The sequence below is a fragment of the Lissotriton helveticus genome, chromosome 5_1 (genome assembly GCF_964261635.1).
Source record: "Lissotriton helveticus chromosome 5_1, aLisHel1.1, whole genome shotgun sequence".
In the NCBI taxonomy this organism is placed as follows: domain Eukaryota; kingdom Metazoa; phylum Chordata; class Amphibia; order Caudata; family Salamandridae; genus Lissotriton; species Lissotriton helveticus.
Window position 1 is genome coordinate 1,215,381,371 of NC_136065.1, and position 18,817 is coordinate 1,215,400,187.

Sequence of the window (18,817 nt, forward strand, 5' to 3'; positions counted from 1 at the left end):
CCACTCTCTCTGCCACTGTCAACAACATTTCTGCCTCCTAATAACTGCGACAATCTAAGCAACTTTTTCCACAGCAAAATAACAAACATCTACAGCAACTTCACACACCAACTTAAACTCTGAGAAATCATTGCTAACCTACCCTCCACCAACCAAGATGGCCAGCTGACCGAATAGATATAACTCACCAGAAACAACACAGCAGCGATCATGCTGACCATCCACTCAGGGGGCCCAATGGACACCTGCCCCCACCATATCTAAACATCTTGCACCTCACCAACCAGCACAGCCCTGACCCACATCATCAACACCTCCATCATCTTTTCCTCTTTCCAGGTGTAAATGAAACTTCCAGAAATCAATGCCCTCCTCAAGAAACCACAGCCAATCGAAGTCAGCTGAGCAGCTTCCTACCCATCTCCCTGCTTCCCTGTCCAGCCAAAGTGATTGAGAAGACCATCAATAAGCAACTCACAACTCACCTCAAATTTCACCACCTTGTAGACAACTCACAATCGGGATTAAAAACAAAACACTGAAACTGTACTCATCGTGTCCTCTGTTGAGATTCAAAACATCCTGCACTGAGGAGAAATAGCGGCCATCCTTCTGCTTGATCTCTTTGCGGCCTTTGACACAGTCTCCCACAGCAACCTCATCAGAAGACTCTATAACATTGGCATGCAAGGATCCACTCTCAAATGGATCCATTCCTTCCTCACGGGAAGAAACCAAAGGGTCAGGCTGCAACCCTTTACATCAGAGACCAAGAAACCAATATGCGGTGACACACAGGGATCATCCCTCAGCCCCAACCTTTTTCAACATATACATGACAACGCTCACCAGCATCATCTGATCTCATGACCTCACTGTCATCTCCAATGTCACCCGACTGCTGATGACACCCAACTCATCCTATCCCTGACGGACAAGACAAACACCACCAGAACCAACTTTACCAACTGCATGACCATGGTAGCAGACTGGATGTGAACAAATGCCTAAAACTCTGCTCCGACAGGACTGAAAACTCATATTTGGCAACAAGACCTCCCCATGGGAATCCACCTGGTGGCTGTCAGAGCTAGGACCAACATACACCCACAGACCACGCAAGAAATCTAAGGATCATCCTAGATGACAAGCTCAACATGATGGCTCAATTCAAGGCAGTGTGCACCTCCTGTTTCCACATTCTATGCATGCCTCCGAATACCAGTCAGACCGTCACGCAACACTCATCACCAGCAGGCTGGAATATGACACCGGAATCTCCAAACAACTCCTACACAAAATCCAGATCATCCAGAACGCAGCCGCAAGACCTTGATGAGGCACCAACATCACACAGCTCCTCAGGAAACATCACTGTCTTCCCATTCTTAAGCACAGTCAGTTCTAACTTCTCAAGCACACATACAAGCCCTACACAACACAGGACCAGAATACCTGAACAGCTGTACAAACTTTCACCAACCAACCAGGCACCTACGCTCTGCCTCACTCTCACTTGCACCCGCTCCCTGCAGCTACAAAAACAAAAACTGGAGGTCACTCATTCTCCTACATCGCTCCCAAAACATAGAACGACTTGCATAACAAATAATAACTTCCTCCTCACTTCTTGAGTTTCGCAAGAAGCTGAAAACCTGGCTCTTCATATAAGCATCTTGGGACCATTCACCGTGCCCAAGTCCTGGATACCCTGTTGGGTGATTAGTGCACTACACAAATCAACATAACCTAAAAAAGTATGAAATAAGAAACTCATGGACTTGGGACTTAATTCCTCTAATCTATCTGGTGTATTAAGTGAATGTTGTTCTTCTAACATTAGATGAGATCGAATGTGTATGGCAAGATAAAAGAAAACAAAAAACTCCTCAAGACGTCTAAAAGTCTTATTTCTCTTCTAATTATCTGGCGTCCTCATTGCTTTTTTGTACAGCAATCCAGCCATAGTCCTTCAAACCATTTTTTAAACTAAATTACTATTGTAACCCACACATTTTATTTATTTTATTTTGAGAGTTTTATATAGCGCGAACAAGATCTTTGCAGATAACAGAGCGCTTTACAAAGGCAGGTGGAGGGTAGGGGAACAAGGGGGCATAGTGGGGAGGTAGATCAACATGATCATGTACATAGCACCAATATAGTATATAACATAGTACCAATATAACGTATAGTACAGGTATGAGGTAGCAGGCATAGTTGGAGCGTAAGTCATCAACAGGTTCATGTACATAGCACCAATATAGTATATAACATAGTACCCATATAACGTATAGTACAGGTATGAGGTAGCAGGCATAGTTGGAGCGTAAGTCATCAACAGGTTCATGTACATAGCACCAATATAGTATATAACATAGTACCCATATAACGTATAGTACAGGTACGAGGTAGCAGGCAAAATTGGAGCGTAGGCCATCCACTCGCTGTAAATAAACACGTGCATAGGAATATATAGGCAATATCATAGCGCCAGACTGGTAATACTGTTCTTAATGTAAAACACGCGAAATTGTTCAAGTGTATTTAGCCATAAGGATACTTTTAACTTCTTTCTTAAAAAGAAGGGAGGAAGAGATGAGTCTTGTTTCAGGAGGAAGTGCGTTCCAAATCCTGGGCGCCATACCAGAGAAGGAGCGTTTGTATGTTTTTTCCTTCCGGAATCTTCGCGGTTTCAGCAGAAGATTGTTCGTGCTCCTGGTGGTTCTGGACCCACCTGAGATTGTCAACTTATGAGTGAGGTAGCTGGGTGATTTCAAGTGTATAGCCTTGTGCGTCATGCAGGCAATTTTCAGCTGAATTCTGGCTTCCAGAGGCAGCCAGTTCAAGGCTTTGAAGTCAGGAGAGATATGCGAATGCTTTTTTGATCCAGTGATGAGTCTTGCTGCCGCATTTAGTGACGCTCTTAGGGGTGCAGTTGTCGTTAGGGGGAGGCCGCAGAGGGCCACGCTGCCATAGTCTATGCGAGGGATGACTAGAGCTTGTACTGCTGTTTGGAAGTCTTTTGCTGGGAGGAAGGGTTTCAGTTTTCTCAAGGTGTTTATTTGGAAGTTCGCCCCCTTAGTAGCCTTGCTGATATGCTGCTGCATGCTGAGGTTTGTGTCTAGTGTTATGCCTAGGGATTTAGCTGAGTCCACGATGGTCGGTTGGACATTGAGTGCTGTTAGGTGCTTAAGCCATGTTTGTGCGGAAGATATTTTCGTGGGAGGTGAGATTAGGAGGAACTCAGTCTTCATAGCATTGAGTTTGAGGTGGTTGTCAGCCAACCAAGATTGGGTGCTTCTGATCGTTGAATTCAGACTCAGGATGTCTTTGGGGGATTGTAACTTGAGATATATTTGAGTGTCATCGGCGTACATGTGAAAGTGTACATTGGATGCTTGTAACAGAGTGGTGAGAGGTTCCATAACTAGGTTGAACAAAGTAGGGGATAAGCAGGATCCTTGAGGGACGCCTAACGATACCGGTACTGGGGAAGACATTAGGTTTTTGCTCTTGAATTTTTGAGACCTGTTGTGAAGAAAGGAAGTGAACCAGCGCAGCACAGTCCCAGATAGGCCCATTCTTGATTTTAGGAGTTCGAGTAAGCTCTCATGTTTCACTGTGTCGAATGCCGAAGAGAGATCAAGAAGGATGAGGAGGCAGGTATTGTTTTGATCTAACATTTGGATGGCGTCGTCGATAATGTGAGTCATAGCGGTTTCAGTACTGTGCCCTGCTCGGAAGCCTGATTGGTGTGGGTTGAGGAGATCAAACTGTTCTATGTGCTTTGTCATTTGCAGTTGGACGCATTTTTCTAGCAGCTTGGCGAGAGTGGGAATGTTGGTAATCGGACGGTAGTTGTTTAGATCGGTGGGGTCGGCTGTTGGTTTCTTCAGTAAAGGTGTAACTTGTCCAACTTTGAGGGAGTCCGGGATGGTTCCTTGTTGTAGTGAACTATTGATAATTTTAGTCCAGAGTGGGAGTAGCAGAGGGATGAAGTCTTTTACGGCGTTAGCAGGAAGAGGGTCAGTGAGGTGATTGGATGGTTTTAGAGTGCTGAGTATTCTGCCAATTTCTCCTTCAGAGTAGGTGTCAAAGGATGACCATGTCGCATTGTTTTTTAGTTCAATGGGTGTTATGCAGTTGGGTAATGAGGACAGGCTTGCGTCATTGCGGAGGTCTCTCTTTATATTGTCAGTTTTATTGTTGAAGAAAGCTGCGAAATCTTCACAAGAAGGGGTAGTGCTGATAATGTCGACAGCTGGGGGTTGTTCCTTAGATTGAGATCGAATTAGTTCGAACAATTTACTTGGACGGTTTTTAGCTTGGTCTAGCTGGATTCTGAAGAACTCTGACTTTGAGCGTTTTATTTTCCTGAAGTATGCATTTCTCTTTTTCCTAAGAGTTTTGAGATGCAATGTCGAGGGAATTGATCTCCAGGTACGCTCTGCCGATCGCATAGCCCGTCTCTCTTCATTGAGACTCCCATTGTACCAGGGGTTGGATATCTTCGTGGATACTCTTTTCAATTGCATTGGAGCGGCCTCATTGATTATTGTGGCCATGGAGTTGAGATAGTGGTCAGTTAGGACCAGCACATCAGAGGTGTCGGTAGGGGGGAGTAGGAGATTGCAGCTGTTGGGGGGTAGAGAGTTTGGATTGAGTTTCCTCATGTCTCTTTTCCAGACTTTGGGCATGGCGTATTGCACCGGGATGAGTTTTACCTTTTCCTTGATGATGAATGTTATAATATGGTGGTCTGACCAGTCACAAGGTTGTATTGAGTCGAGTTGAGTGGTGCCTTCTTTGGAAATGACCAGGTCGAGGGTCGAGCCTTTGTCGTGTGTCGGAGTGTTGCAAATTTGAGTGAGGTCAGATGCGGTAAGGAAACTTTTGAGGCTGTTAACTACTGCGTCACTGCCATCATTCCAATGGAGATTGTAGTCACCAAGGTAAATTTGTGTGTGTAGCCGTCCTGCGTTGATTAATATTGTGTCCATGAGTTGTTGGGAGAAGACGAGGTTGTCCCCCGGGGGGTGGTACATGATGTGTAACGAGCATACAGGTTTATTCTCACTGGTGACATCAAGGCAGAAGTATTCACAGGAGGTAAGAGAAGGGGCGGTGACTTTATTAATAGAGAGGTTGCTCTTGTAAATGCAGGCGATTCCGCCACCTGTCTTGTTGGGCCTGTCAAGTCTAGTGATGTAGTAGTTGGGGGGGACTAGGATGTCCATGATAGGATTGGAGGATTCAGTTAACCATGTTTCAGTTAGTATGGCCAGGTCAAGGTTCCTAGACCGGATGAGGTCAGCGACCTCCATCGAGTGTTTTTGGGCCGACCTACAGTTGAGAAGTGTGCATTTGAAACTGGGGGTGCAGGGGGAGGTGGAGGGTTCCGTAGTGAGAGGGACTTTGGTGAGGTTGTTGGGAACAGAGCCTCTGTTGCTATACGTGGGGTGCCTACTGGGGTTGGAGAGAATCGTAGAAATGGACATGTGCGTGGTGGCTAAGCTCTTTTGGGTTGCCGGGACATATGTGCTGAGTAGGGTTTGTATGTCGCGGTCCGAGAGAGTCTTGATAGCGCGCTGGGGGCGGTTGGCGGTATTGCGAGAGGGGATAGAGGTCCAATGTGAGGGGTGGTTCGGAAGTGTCTTGATAGTGCGCTTAGGCCTGTTGGAGGTATTGCGAGAGGGGATAGAAATCCCATGTAAGGGGTGCCTAAGATGTGGGGGGGTGTTGTTCATTCGTTGACATGTGGTCGTGCGGGAGGGGTGCGGGAGGAGTAATTCTTTGAGCGAGTGAAGCTCTTCTTTCACTTGGAGGAGGGCGGTCATGATTATATCCAGCGTGACGTTGGGAGTGGGGTTAGAGTTATTGGCAGGGTAATCAGCGACAGGCGGGGTGAGGCAGATGCGGGACGAGTGGAGACTGGTCGTTGTGGGGGGGCAAGTGTAGTGCTGGGGGGTGAGAGTGGGGGGACAGATGTTGAGGGGGGAGTGGGGACCAGGAGTGGAGGGAGGGCTAAGGGTGGGAGGGAGTGAACTGTTGAGGGAAGGGTGGAGGCTTGGAGTGGCGGGAGGGGATATGTTAAGGGTGGGGTGTATGTCTGGCCTGGGTTGAGTGTCGAGCATACGGGGGGCGCTGATGAGGGGGGAGTGGAGGCTCGGAGTGTCGGGAGTGCATGGAGTGAGGGGGGCGATGTCGAGGGAGGGGTGTATGTCAGTATTTCTTTGGGTGGGGGTGGAGGGGGAGATGTTGAGGGAGGGGTGTAGGTCTGGAGTGCGTTGAGTGCAGAGACTGGAAGGGGCGCCGTTGAGTGAGGAGTGGAGGCTCGGAGTGTCGGGAGTGCAGGGAGTGAGGGGGGAGATGTCGAGGGAGGGGTGTATGTCAGTATTTCTTTGGGTGGGGGTGGGAGGGAGATGTTGAGGGAGGGGTGTAGGTCTGGAGTGCGTTGAGTGCAGAGACTGGAAGGGGCGCCGTTGAGTGAGGAGTGCGGGCTAGGGGTGGCGGGAGTGCAGGGAGTGAGTGGGGAGATGTTGAAGGAGGTGTGTCTGACATGAGTTGTTTGAGTGCAAAGAGTAGGGTGGGGGGTGTTGAGGGAGGAGTGGGGGCCAGGAGAGGGGGCGCAGGGAGTGGGGGGAGAGAGGACACGGGTGGGGGAGCTAGGTGCGGCGCGGGTGTGGGGGGTGGCGGGGGTGGAGAGATTGGAGGGGTAATTGGGAGGACATAGAGTCGCGTTGTGAGGGTCAGAGACGGTGGGTCGTTCTGAGACGTTAGTTGGAAGTGAGGAGCTCTGGTTCAGTTGTATTGGGGTATGAGTGGAGGGCCGCCGATTTGAGAGGTGCTCTTTGAAAGTGGGGAACAGGTCGTCTAGTAGTTCCAGGTTCCTGTCTGTGGCTTGAATTAGAACAATCCCGTTATTGTAAATAGTAATGGCTGTACTGCCAGGGAAGCGATTGGATGGAGCGATGGAGAGTGATAGTCCATGAGCGGATTTCCTGATGGTGGAGACGTTGAGCAAGGCCTGGAATGTTTTTCTCCATTGAGCTCTACGTGCGGTGTGGAAGATGAGATCGGTGTTCAGGGATCCCTTAACCGGAGAGAAGTAGGTGTCGGCAAAGGGTCTTTCAGGGTGGGACCTCAGGAGGTTGTGTTTAAAGCGTTTAGCGGCTTTTTTTGTGAGTGCGGGTGGGTAGATTATTTTAAATGTGTGATTGCCGCAGTGATCCATGTTAGGAAGGTGCAAGGTGGGTGTGGGAGATTAAGCAGGGGAGATGTGCAGGATCGCAGATAGATGCAGACAAAATACCAATGCCTGTATACGGTATGTTACATAGGTCAAAAGAGGCGACTGCAGACCATATGTTACAGGTGTCAGAAAGGGCACTAGTGCTCAGAAGGATCCCACTACTCGCCACCTACTGGTGGAATCAGTCGGTAAAGAAACACTGTGTCAGTGATTGCCAATGGAGTGCCTATAGCCTAGCCTGTCTAGCTTGGCTACCCCTTAGTATTTTACAGTCCCTCCTTGAAAACGAACTCCTTACTTTTTTCCCAGGGCTGTGCCTCATAATTGACATGCATGATGCCCCTTTGTTTTGGATTCTGTATGCATTTACCCCACTAACTTATGCAAAAAGCTTAAGCACACCTGACTGAACTGCCTTCCAAAGGGGTAATTTGGATCCTATCGATATGGTCTTTCTGGCTTCAAATCTCTGTTTTGGACAACTTGCTTTTCTGGTCTTTGCTTAATCCAGCTCAGAATCCATGCATTTACACCTTACTTTATTTGCAGTATAGATTCATTGCATATTTAGATCCTTCAGCATTAAGGTCTTTTTGGCACATCATTTCCATACAAAGTAAGAGGATAGTGGCAAGTGTGTTTTTAACTAATAATATGTTTAAGGATACTAACTACTAGAGTCTTGGACTATTTCTGGAGGCCTAGTACTCATAAATGTCATCTTGTTATAAAGAATCATTTTCCAGGCTGCTTTTTGTTCTATATCTGAGAGTTTTGTTGTTTGAAGCACTGGCACAGTAGATTATTTTGAATATTGCATAGGTGTTTGAGATCCTCAGGACTGCCAGCTAGAATCCCTATGGTTTGTCTCTGTACCTTGGCCTATTGATTATGCTAGGTACAGTTATTATCCCTTTTTAGGTCGAACATTCAAGACCTCATGTATATACTTTTGTATATACTTATAACTGCATGTACTTTGTGGGCTCTGGAGATCAACCCTAGGACTTGTCTGCTTCTGCTTCGGGTCTTTTTTTCTGTTCAACTGCCTCTTTAACTATCTTAATAGAAAACGACCAGTAGAGGTCAGTAAAATACCAGAATTGCTTTCTGCTTGTACAACTGACTCTATTTAACTGTCTTTATAGAAAACTACCAGTAGCGGTCAGTAAAATACCAGAACTATTTTCTGTTGAGGTACTTTCTTTTTTTATTTCTTCTGGCAACTGCCTCTATTTAACTTTCTTGATCGAAAACGACCAGCAGAGGTTAGTGACATACCAGTATCACTTCATGGGTTCTCTAGATTCCAATCCTTAGAAATGGTCTTCCACAAGCACCCGTAGACAATAATATGTTTTTCAAATCTTGTATTTTCAGTGATGTGACCACCGAAGCACCTGATATTATATTAAAAACAGAGCTTTGGACTATACAGTTTCCAGCTGAAAGGCAATATTTCTCTCCACGTGTTCCCATACCTGGTGTTTCACGCAGTTCGATGCTTACCTTCACTCCATGTTAAAGAACAGTAGATGTTTCAGCACCTAGGCTAATGTGCTGCATAGAAAAATACATATAAGGCCCCAAAGGTGAGACCCATTGCATTGCAAATGCTTGTTGTTTTTGTCTTCCATTAGGGCTTAGCTGGTTGTTTTCAGTGCGGAACTAATTCTTTTCAGTTTCCTAAGAGGTATAGAGTGGAACTCCAAAACCAATAACATTTGCACCTTTTTGTCTGTATAGGAAGAGAAGTAAATATTTAATTCCTTATCTATTTTATTTGGAGGGTGCGCTTAGTCTCCAGCATTGTACCTTTCATAGATTCACATGCTTGAAATATTTTCAGACGTCAGGCTGCAAAACTTCTGTAAACTATGGGAATACAGCAGTGAGTATGCGTACAAATGCCCCATCACAGCCGTAGAATAAATGTGGTCTCCACCTAATTTTATGAAACACATTTCAGTTAATCAGGTGAAAACACAGCTCCACTGCTCATACCTAGTGAATGGTTCGGATTCCTTTATTTATTTCTTCTCCTAAAGAATTGTCTCAAGACATTTTAGACTTTTTTCCGGACTTTTCATACGATCGCCACCTTCTGCAGAAGGTTAGTCATTTTCTCCCCTTCTGGTTTTGGTGGCTGGCTCTAGAGAATGTCTCTGCTACAGATAGGCCTTCAAAACATAAGAGCCATTTCAGACCTTGTCACATTTATGTGGCCAAGAAGATTTATATGGATGACCCTCACACAAAGTGATTAACCTGTCTTCATAAGAATGGTCATTGTGCTAAAAAATGCAGATGGGTCACTGTGATAAAAAATGCAGAATATGCAAGATTGCCAGCACCAGTTCACTTCAAGACAGAGAGGCCTCATTCCAGTTTTGCTGAGGATAACCTCTCCTGATGGCGAGTCTGTCAAAGTGCTTCCCTGGCAGCCACTTCCAAGAAATGTAAATTCGATCCTACCACTGCAACAGCTCATGTTAAGGCTTCATCCACTGATAATATGACACATTTTGCTTCTTCTTTAATGGGTAAACTACTGATGTATATGACAAGACCTGTGGCAAGTCTAAGATCTTAAGGACTTAAAAAGGTTTATTTATGGGCTCTGCGAAGAAGAATTACAACTTCTTCGAGATCTGCAGCAGCTGATTTGTCATTGAGCAAAAACAAGCACTTTCCGTTGTTGACTACTCCATTGTTGTTAAAGAAAACTTAACCAGCCAGCACCTCCATCAGCGATGACCAGTGCTTTAAATGGGCAGATGCTGTCCTGTACTGAGTACCTGCACTTTTTTAATTTGAAAAGGAGTGTACCTGCACTTCTCAGCACTGGTGCAATACATTTATTGGTAGAGTACATACACTTCTCAGTAGCAAACGAGTACTCTAAAGAGTGAGTACCTGCACTTCTATCATTCCATTTAGAGCAGAACATCAATAACGTTTGACATTGACAACCCCATTAAGGCCTGCTCGTTATGGCAACAATGACTATCCCTCCCTTTACAGCACCAGCACCAAAAATGACTCTGATGACAGTAACTTTATTGATAGATATGCTGACAAATCTTACAACATTTTGCTTACATTTCACTTGTGGCAACTGTTCTGTTGTGGTTGATTAGCTCACTGATACATATTACACCTGTATCCTGACTCAGTTGTTTTGGGAAGAATTTAGTGATGACATGGATGAAACAGAGGGAGAAAAAGACTTTCTATGGGTTTATTCTGATCATAACACTGTGAGTCCACATGAGGTATCTGTAGCACAAGATTATCTGTCTTTAGATATTTAGTTTGTGTCTGATGACTCTGATCAAGAAGATACTAATTGGTGATGTGATCAAAAGGATACCCAGTGACAACTCGGGGATGAGGCAACACTTGGAGCACCATCTATGGTCCAAACGTCTGCTGATTTCTTTGACTTGCTAAAGAATGTTTTAGAATTTTATGAGACTGCCTTCACTGGCCCCATGTGGTCTCTATTAGTGCCCTCATCCATCAACTCCAGATGTGCCTCCTCAGCCACAGCCAGTGGCTCTTTCTGAACTTTTTTGCCAAAGAATGTGTATAGCTAGTACATGTACCAAACTGACTTCACCTTACAATTTTATGGGAAGCTGTTCATTATTTTCAAGTTAAAGATTAGTAAGGATGTTATTGGATATAGTGTTTGTGGAGATAGCTTTTTTTTAATTTCATGTTGAGTGAAATCTCTTCACATGCCCTTTCTTTATAGCTATTTGGTGTTTCATTTCAGAAGCATTGTTGTTTTCTACCCACCATTCGAAGAAAACTTGTGATTTTGGGTCTTTATATATTTTTTTTACTTGTATTAATCTGGCAGTGGCTAGAGCATAGAAAGTAAATTCATCCATTTCAATACCCAGATATATAGTGCTGTTACTATTTACCCTTAGTCTATTACTTAATCTTGAAAAAGTGGGGAACCAGCATTCAGTCCGTTTTGGACAGTTAACAAACATATGTATAGAATCAATTGGTTGGATGTTACATCTTGGGCCAGATATATTGAATTGATACCATGTAGTTAGTTCAGCAGGAGTTATATAAAAGTTGTATATATTTCTATTTGTTTGGGATTTGGCTCTGGTAGGTAATAATTGTGTTATAATTATTAACCAAAATGTCTGAAGTTTGGTTTCTCTAATCAGTATACATAACCATTTCAACCATATCTCTGCTCACTAGGCTAGGCTGTCCTGCGCAGATTCTATAAAGCAAGTATATAATTTGGTTATAGGTTGGGGAGTATCGCTTTAGATCCATTTGAAAATGTTAGGTTAGCTAAGTGGTCAAGTCTAATTTGTGGATATTTGAAGAATTGTTTCTGCTGTAGATTGCGTTCATGTTGCAGGTTGTTTTAAGACCTGTCCCTCAGTAAGTCTTCTAATTTCATATTTCTTATTTGAGGCAATCTCTGAAAATGTGGAAATATTATTTTATCTCATACAAATTCTTCATGAGTATATATGACCTCTAGTCTAACCGCTTTGAAACTTCTCAGTATCGGAATTCGGTAAGAAACCTTCCATCTGGAACCAGTCTTGGTGGCCCCCTGAAGGTGGAAAATGTCCGCAGCTGGCATCGAAGGCCAGAAATCTCGGTTTTATCATTGACAATGATCTCACCTGCGCCTCCCCCAAATCAATCAAGTGGTTTCCTCTTGCTTTTTCACACTTAAAATACTGCGCAAAATCCTCCCATTCATCCCATTCTCCCTCAGGAAAACGGTGGTTGGCGCACTTTTATTATCAATGATTGACTACTGCAATGCCCTTTACCTGGGCATTGGAATTAAACAACTTAGCAAACTTCAGTCACTCCAAAATGCTGCAGCTCGATTGCTGTATGGCCTACCCAAGGATCACTCCACCTCGGCCAGTATCAAACAACTTCATTGGCTCCCGGTAAAACGGCGGGCGGAGTTTAAAGCTTTATGTCTAATACATAAAGCTCTTTATGGTGGCGGGGCGGAAGATGTACAATCACTATTCCCTTGTTACATTCCGTCACGCTGCTTAAGGTCAATGGACACTGGGCTGGTCCTCCCTCCCAAGATGAAAAGGGTCAGCTGGGGAGGTAAACTCTTCTCATTCCTGGCTGCCAAACTATGGAACTCTCTTCCCATGACGCTCCAACTCCAGCCTTCTCATACCATCTTCAGAAAAAGCTATTAAAACCAGGCTTTTCTTACAAGGTTAATGTTAGCGCAGACTCCCCGATCATGTCACTCAGCGCCAAGACGCCTCGGCATAAGTGCGCTATACAAATACCCTCAATCAGTCAGTTAGTAAAATTATATTCATTGCAGTTAAATATCTTCTCTATTAGATAACCAGAAAATGTATTGAAGTAGTATAAAGACTGTAGTTTGTCCAACTATGCCCAGCAATATAATCGCCTGTCTCAGTGTCCAGCCTTCTCTACTAATGGGTAACTTGGAAGATTTAACAGGTCTACGGGGTAACTCATCACACTATATAAGTCTTCTTATGGCAGAGTACACAGTTTAGAAGTAATTAGTGGGTATGTATAGCGGAAGTCCCCAAATAAGATACCAATGTTCGAATTTAAATTGAGCCTGCCAATTAGTGATATAAGTAAATACGTCCACCTTTCTAGTTATGCTTTTGTATACTATGGTAAATTGTGTGTAGCTCTCTTTCAGACATAGTGTAATTTTAGAGGTGACAATGATCCCAAGCTTTTATGCTTTTTAAGTCATACTTCAGTCTTCTCTTGCTCCCCCTGCAAGTACAATTATAGTTTTTTGATGTGAAGTCCTTATCCTGACACTTGCCCAAAACCCTACATCTTTGTGTTCTACCATACTTAATGTAGGTGTTAGTGAGTGCAAGGGTATGGCAACTTCATTCGCTTATACTTATATGCCCTTATACTAATGCCCTTCATTAAAATTCATAAGTATAAGGCCACTGGAGCTATGGCACACAAGGCAATAAGTTCCTTCTTTTGATTATGCTTCTCAAGAACTCGAACACCGCTCATCCAGGCTTTTGAAGTTCATGAGGAAGATGCCGGGACTACAAAAGTCTCCTGACCTGCTCCAACTTCTTCCAGTTAATTATTCAATAAAGGGCATTAGTGAAGTTTAGTCCAGTTTATTTACACTGTCTGTTCAACCATTGATGTGAATTTGAGAAGAATCTTTAAAGGGAGACGACACCTGCGCCTATTTCCCTTAGACTGTGGGGCCTTGAGAAAAGAGCAGCCATCGCAACTGGAGGAGGAAACAGTTCCCCTTATTTATATCAACGTTCTATTTTTCTGATTCTGTTGAGAGACACTGAATTGTATACATAAGTCTGAAGAAGGTAGTGAATCACACTAGACCACCGAAACGCGTCACTGTGTCGATTGAGCACCCAAGCTCTGCCGGGTTCGATTACAACAAAAATGTGATGAACCTTGGTTATCAGCTGTAATACATACAGACTTGGTGTGCCTATTTGATTTATTAAGTCTTTGATGTCCCTACTGTTTTGTCATATGCTCCCAGGTCATTTTTAAGATATGCTTTTAACCAGTGTGATTATTTGAAGTGTAATAATTGATGTACATGTTTTTTTTTACGTTTTTCAATAGAATTTCTTTTATACTTTGAATCCTATTAGGATCCTAAATAATAAAGATTATTGCTTTTTTATATTATTGTTTTGGTTTCTACTTGTTGGTGAATTTAATAGTGTATGTATGATAGCAATGTGTATGCCTGATAGTATTGTGTTCTTGTATGCCTAAAAAGAGTCCAAAGGGATCTTGTCTCTGACAGAAGTGTCTAGCTTCAGTTTATTCACCAGATGTCAACTGGAGCACTGTTAAGGCAATATGAATGGCTCTGTAGCACATATTTTAAACTCGTAGGACAATCTAAGGTTTTAGATATTAGTTTTGCTGGATAATACCTCTTTTACACTTGTCTATTCGAGCTTGCACTGATACTGCTCATTCAATAAGTACTCTACGGAGATGATTAAATACTTTTTAGAGAACATCCAATGGTCAGGGAAATGGTTACCACCACCCGTCTTTTTTTGTGAGTACTGACATGCCTATTACAAACAATGTCAGTAATACTCTCATTAAGGTTAATAGCATCAGTAATCCAACAGATGACTCTTTCAATAGGGAACGAGATCAGCCTTGCTGAATTTTCTTTTTTAATAGATCTTTATTGATTTTCTAAGAGTTGCCGAAATAGTGGCCATGTTGAATTGTACAGGGTTTCAGTGTTTAGTAGGACTCAATATGTTGCAGTACAAGTTAGAAGTAACGAAGGAACAGGGAAGTAATTTTATAACTAAAGATCCCTAAAGTCTGAACTATGTTATGTTAAATGTTATGTTAAATAATTTTATATAGCGTGAACAAATACCCGAGGCATGTAGGTACTGTTGGTTTGCGGAGCGTATGAAGCTGAATTAATAGGTGAAAAGCCATGTTTTCAGTGCCTTGCGAAAGAACAGGAGGTCTGGATGAGATTTAATATGCAGAGGTAGAGAGTTGCACAGTTTTGAGGCCCTTGTCACAAAGCTTCTACCGCCCCAGGAGGTCGCGCTTGAACTTTGGAATCACAATAGATTTGGTCATTCTTGAACGGAGGAGCCTCTCCAGAAGATGCCATTTAAACTGGTCTTTAAGGTAGTTTGGGCCAAGAATATGCAGAGCCCTGAAGTTTATACACAGGGCTTTAAAACTTACTATTTTTTGTTAGGGAGCCAATGAAGCTTCTGTAGAGCTGGTTTGGCAGCCTTAAGCTTGAGAATTCCTGACAAAAGCCTAGTGTCTGCATTCTGAAAGGACTTCAGCTTGTAGACAAACTGCGCTTGCATGTTAAGATAAAGCCTGTTGTAGTAATCCACCTTTGACAGTACCAATGCTGTCACTAATGTTTTCTGCAGAGATGGAGGGATGTAAGGAAGAATCTTTTGCACTAACTTAGGTGTGTAGAAGGTAGCAGAGATAGTAGCGCTAATCTGGTCTACAAAGGCAAGTTTGTTGTCCATGATAAACCCAAGGTTCCTAACCGTGTTAGCTGGTGACGGTAGCGGTCCTAGATTCTCGGGCCAACAGGAGGGTGTCCAGAAGGAGGTTTCTCCAGTATTAGGGTGTTTTTCATAGGTTCAAATGCTTGAATATTCCCCATCATCGAAGTGGGAGCCCCCTGGTAAATAAAATAGCAATAAAATCCCAATAAAATATGTATGTAAAAACATAACACATAAAAATACACACTAGAAACAGTTGCAAATACCAGGTCATAATTCCCACATAGGAATACATGGAGAGAGGGAAAACATTTACAACATATCATTGTCATTATGTTAGTCCAAATTACAGCCAATCAGGCGCAAACGCCCCTCCAGAACCTTCTCCTCAGAGGCTCAGGCCCTCAGATTTTCTACAGCACGTCGTGTGAAGAGAGTCTTTGAGCTCTGCTCAGTTTTCTACTTTTCTCTGGTTTCCAGAACTTCTACAATGTCTTCAAGTAAGAAGTCTTTGTTTAGACCTTGTTCTTCTTGTGGGAAGTTGAGACTTTATTCTGAAGACCCCCACAAGAAACTTATATGTTGCCTCTCTCCTGACCATGAGGTAGGCAATTGTAAAGTGTGTAGAACTTTCTCCACCAAGACCTTGAAGGATAGGGAGGGTCACCTCCTCCTCTGGTTACAAAGGCTGAAGGACAAGGATTCAGCTCTTTCTGACGCAGACAGCCTGGTGTCAGGTACCAATAAAGCCGCCTCAAAGCGTAGCAGGGTGCAGGATTTACCTTCTCCCTTCTTGAAGAAGAAACTCTCACTCCATGAAGGCTCCTGCGGTGTCCCCATCTCCTCCTGCTACACAGACGCCCCCAAGATCTGGCTCTCAGGCGTCTACGGCTTCTTCTAAGCACGTTTCCACCTTAAACCGTGTAAAATCCCGACGATGAGATCTGCCGCCTCCGGCTCGTCGACAACAACAGTGACGAGGACTTCGGCTTCTGGTTCATCGACGGTGGCTGCGTCGACGGCGTCTATGTCGACGAAGGTATTCCTCAGTTTTAAAACTGTCTCGTCGACGATCCCTATCGCCTCGACATCGAAGAAGAGTCTCTCGTCATCATCAGGATCTACGTCGACGAGAGTTGGGAAGAAAGCCTCCTCGTCGTCTGCTACTCCGTCGACGACGGCTGCTCTGTCGACGGCGGCTCCGTTGACAGCGGCTCCGTCGACGGTGACTCCGTCGACGTCTGTCCTGTCATCGTCGATGGTTTCATGGTGCCATCATCTTTCGCCTACTTACCTCTAGTGCCGCTTCCTTCATCCTGGTCTGGTGTTACCTCCGTCGACCCTTTGCACCAACGTCGCCAAGTGCCTCTGGAACAGCTTGAAATTCCACGTGACACGCAGCCTCCGTCGCCCCTGTTTGTGACAGGTTCTGAACAGGACTCGGTTTCTGAGGGTGAAGAGGATGATCATTTCCGGGCAGCACGTAGCCCTTCTGAACTAGTCATTAAGTGTCAGAACTATGGAGGACTCCTATTCTGCGGAGGAAGAACAGTTCATTCAGGTTCCGACTGCATCAATTCCTCTGTCCCTCATTTCTAATCTTCAGCATATGCTAGAAGATTACAACAGGCGTTTTCCGCCATCTCGTCATGGTTCGCCTCTGCATACAGCGCCTGAGCCTGCACCACCTCCTATCACTGTTCCGCAACAGGCACCTGCGCCTGCGCCTGCACCCCCTCCTACCGCTGCTCTGCAGCCGCAACCGGTACCGCCGCCTGCTCCTGCTAAGACCTCTATTCAGGTTCATGCTACGGTGCATGAAGATGATGATGATAATCTTCGCCCGGACAGAGAGGATGGAAAACTGCAGGATGATGATACTGATGGTGATGGCGATATGCAAGACTGGGACGATTACCAGATACAAACATCGTCCATACCTCCTGCGACTACCGGGGATTCCCCCCTGTTGACATTGCAGGTTTCCATCTACTCATAGATAGGGCGGTACTCCGTTTTAAACTTCCCAATGGTTCAAAGGGAAGAGGACTGCTTCTTGTATGACTTTTTAAGAGTCAACCTTTCAGTCCTGATCATCTACTTCATCTGGAATGATGGAGTCAAAATATAAGGCGCCCCAGGGTTTTCCAGCTTGCCTGGTGGCGCAGCCTAAACTGGATTCAATAGTCACCCAGGCCGCCCAGCGTCATTCCAGAAACCTATCTTCCCCGATTACGGCTCCTCCGGATCGTGAAGGTCGTCGCCTAGATGCCATCAGGCAAAAGTTCTCAACTATGGCTTCCACTACTGTAAGGGCAGCTAACGCTTTGGCCATACTGGGACGTTACGATCATCAGATGTGGTCTGACATGTCCGCCTTGGTTGCCCTCATTCCGGAATCCTCAAGGGCGGAGGCTCTTAAAATCCTCCAGGAGGGGGAGAGTGCGTCGGAAGAGATCATAGACTGCTCCGTGGATATTGCCTGCACTGGCTTCTGTCAACTTGCAGGGGAGGCTGTTCTACGGCGCCAGGGTTGGCTTTGGTCTACCTCTTTTCGCCAGGAGGTCCAGGCGTAGATTCTCGACATGCCTTATGACGGTGAGTCACTCTTCGGTCAGCATGCCGATGAGGCGCTGCAGACGATGAAGAAAGATACTGAAACGGCTCGCTCTTTGGGCACTTTACAGTTCCGTAAACAGCCCTTTCGTGGTACACGCGGACGCGGTACCACCTCTTCTTTTCATGGAGGATCGAATCAATACCGCTCCTAAGGTCAGGGAAACCAACGGTATTCCAACCAGCAGCAGCAGACCTCACGCCAGCAAACTTCCAAATCGTATCGTGGAAAATCTTCCTATAGAGGTTCCACTTCCAAAAGGCAATGACTTACCTTTCCCGCGCAAGGTTGGAGGTCGAATCTCCCTGTTCTTTTCTCAATGGTCCTCAATCACCTCGGACCGTTGGGTATCGGACATTGTATCAAAGGGCCATGCCTTGGAGTTCGTAAAATGTCCTCCTCACACTCCTCCAACTGGTCCGCCTCCTGCGCACCTCAAAGAACCTTTCCAACAGATTCACATCATGATTCAGAAAGGTGCCATCGAAGTGGTTCCCAAGTCTCAGAGGGGAATGGGATTCTATTCCCGGTTTTTCCTCATCCTCAAAAAGACAGGCGACTGGCATCCAATACTCGATTTACGGGCACTGAACAAATACCTGAAGTGCCAGCCCTTCCGCATGCTTATGCTGATGGAGATCTTATGTCTTCTCTGCAAGGACGATTTCATGACCACCATCAACCTCCAGGACGCTTATTTCTATGTGCCAATTCTTCCTCGTCACCGGAATTACTTGCGCTTACGGGCGGGAAAGAGAGACTTTCAATTCAGGGTGCTGCCTTTCGGCCTGCGCTCCGCCCCTCGTGTCTTCACAAACGTTTTGGCCCCAGTAGTGGCTTACCTACCTCTTCTGGGCGTCCAAATCTTTCCATACCTGGACGATTGTCTCA

At 44.9% G+C, this 18,817-nt stretch overlaps 1 protein-coding gene across 1 annotated transcript in view; it reads left to right on the forward strand.

Annotated features, from left to right (window-relative positions):
• SEC23IP (SEC23 interacting protein) overlaps window positions 1-18,817 on the forward strand; it is a 374,919-nt gene that overhangs the window by 264,132 nt on the left and 91,970 nt on the right. The window lies entirely within an intron of this gene.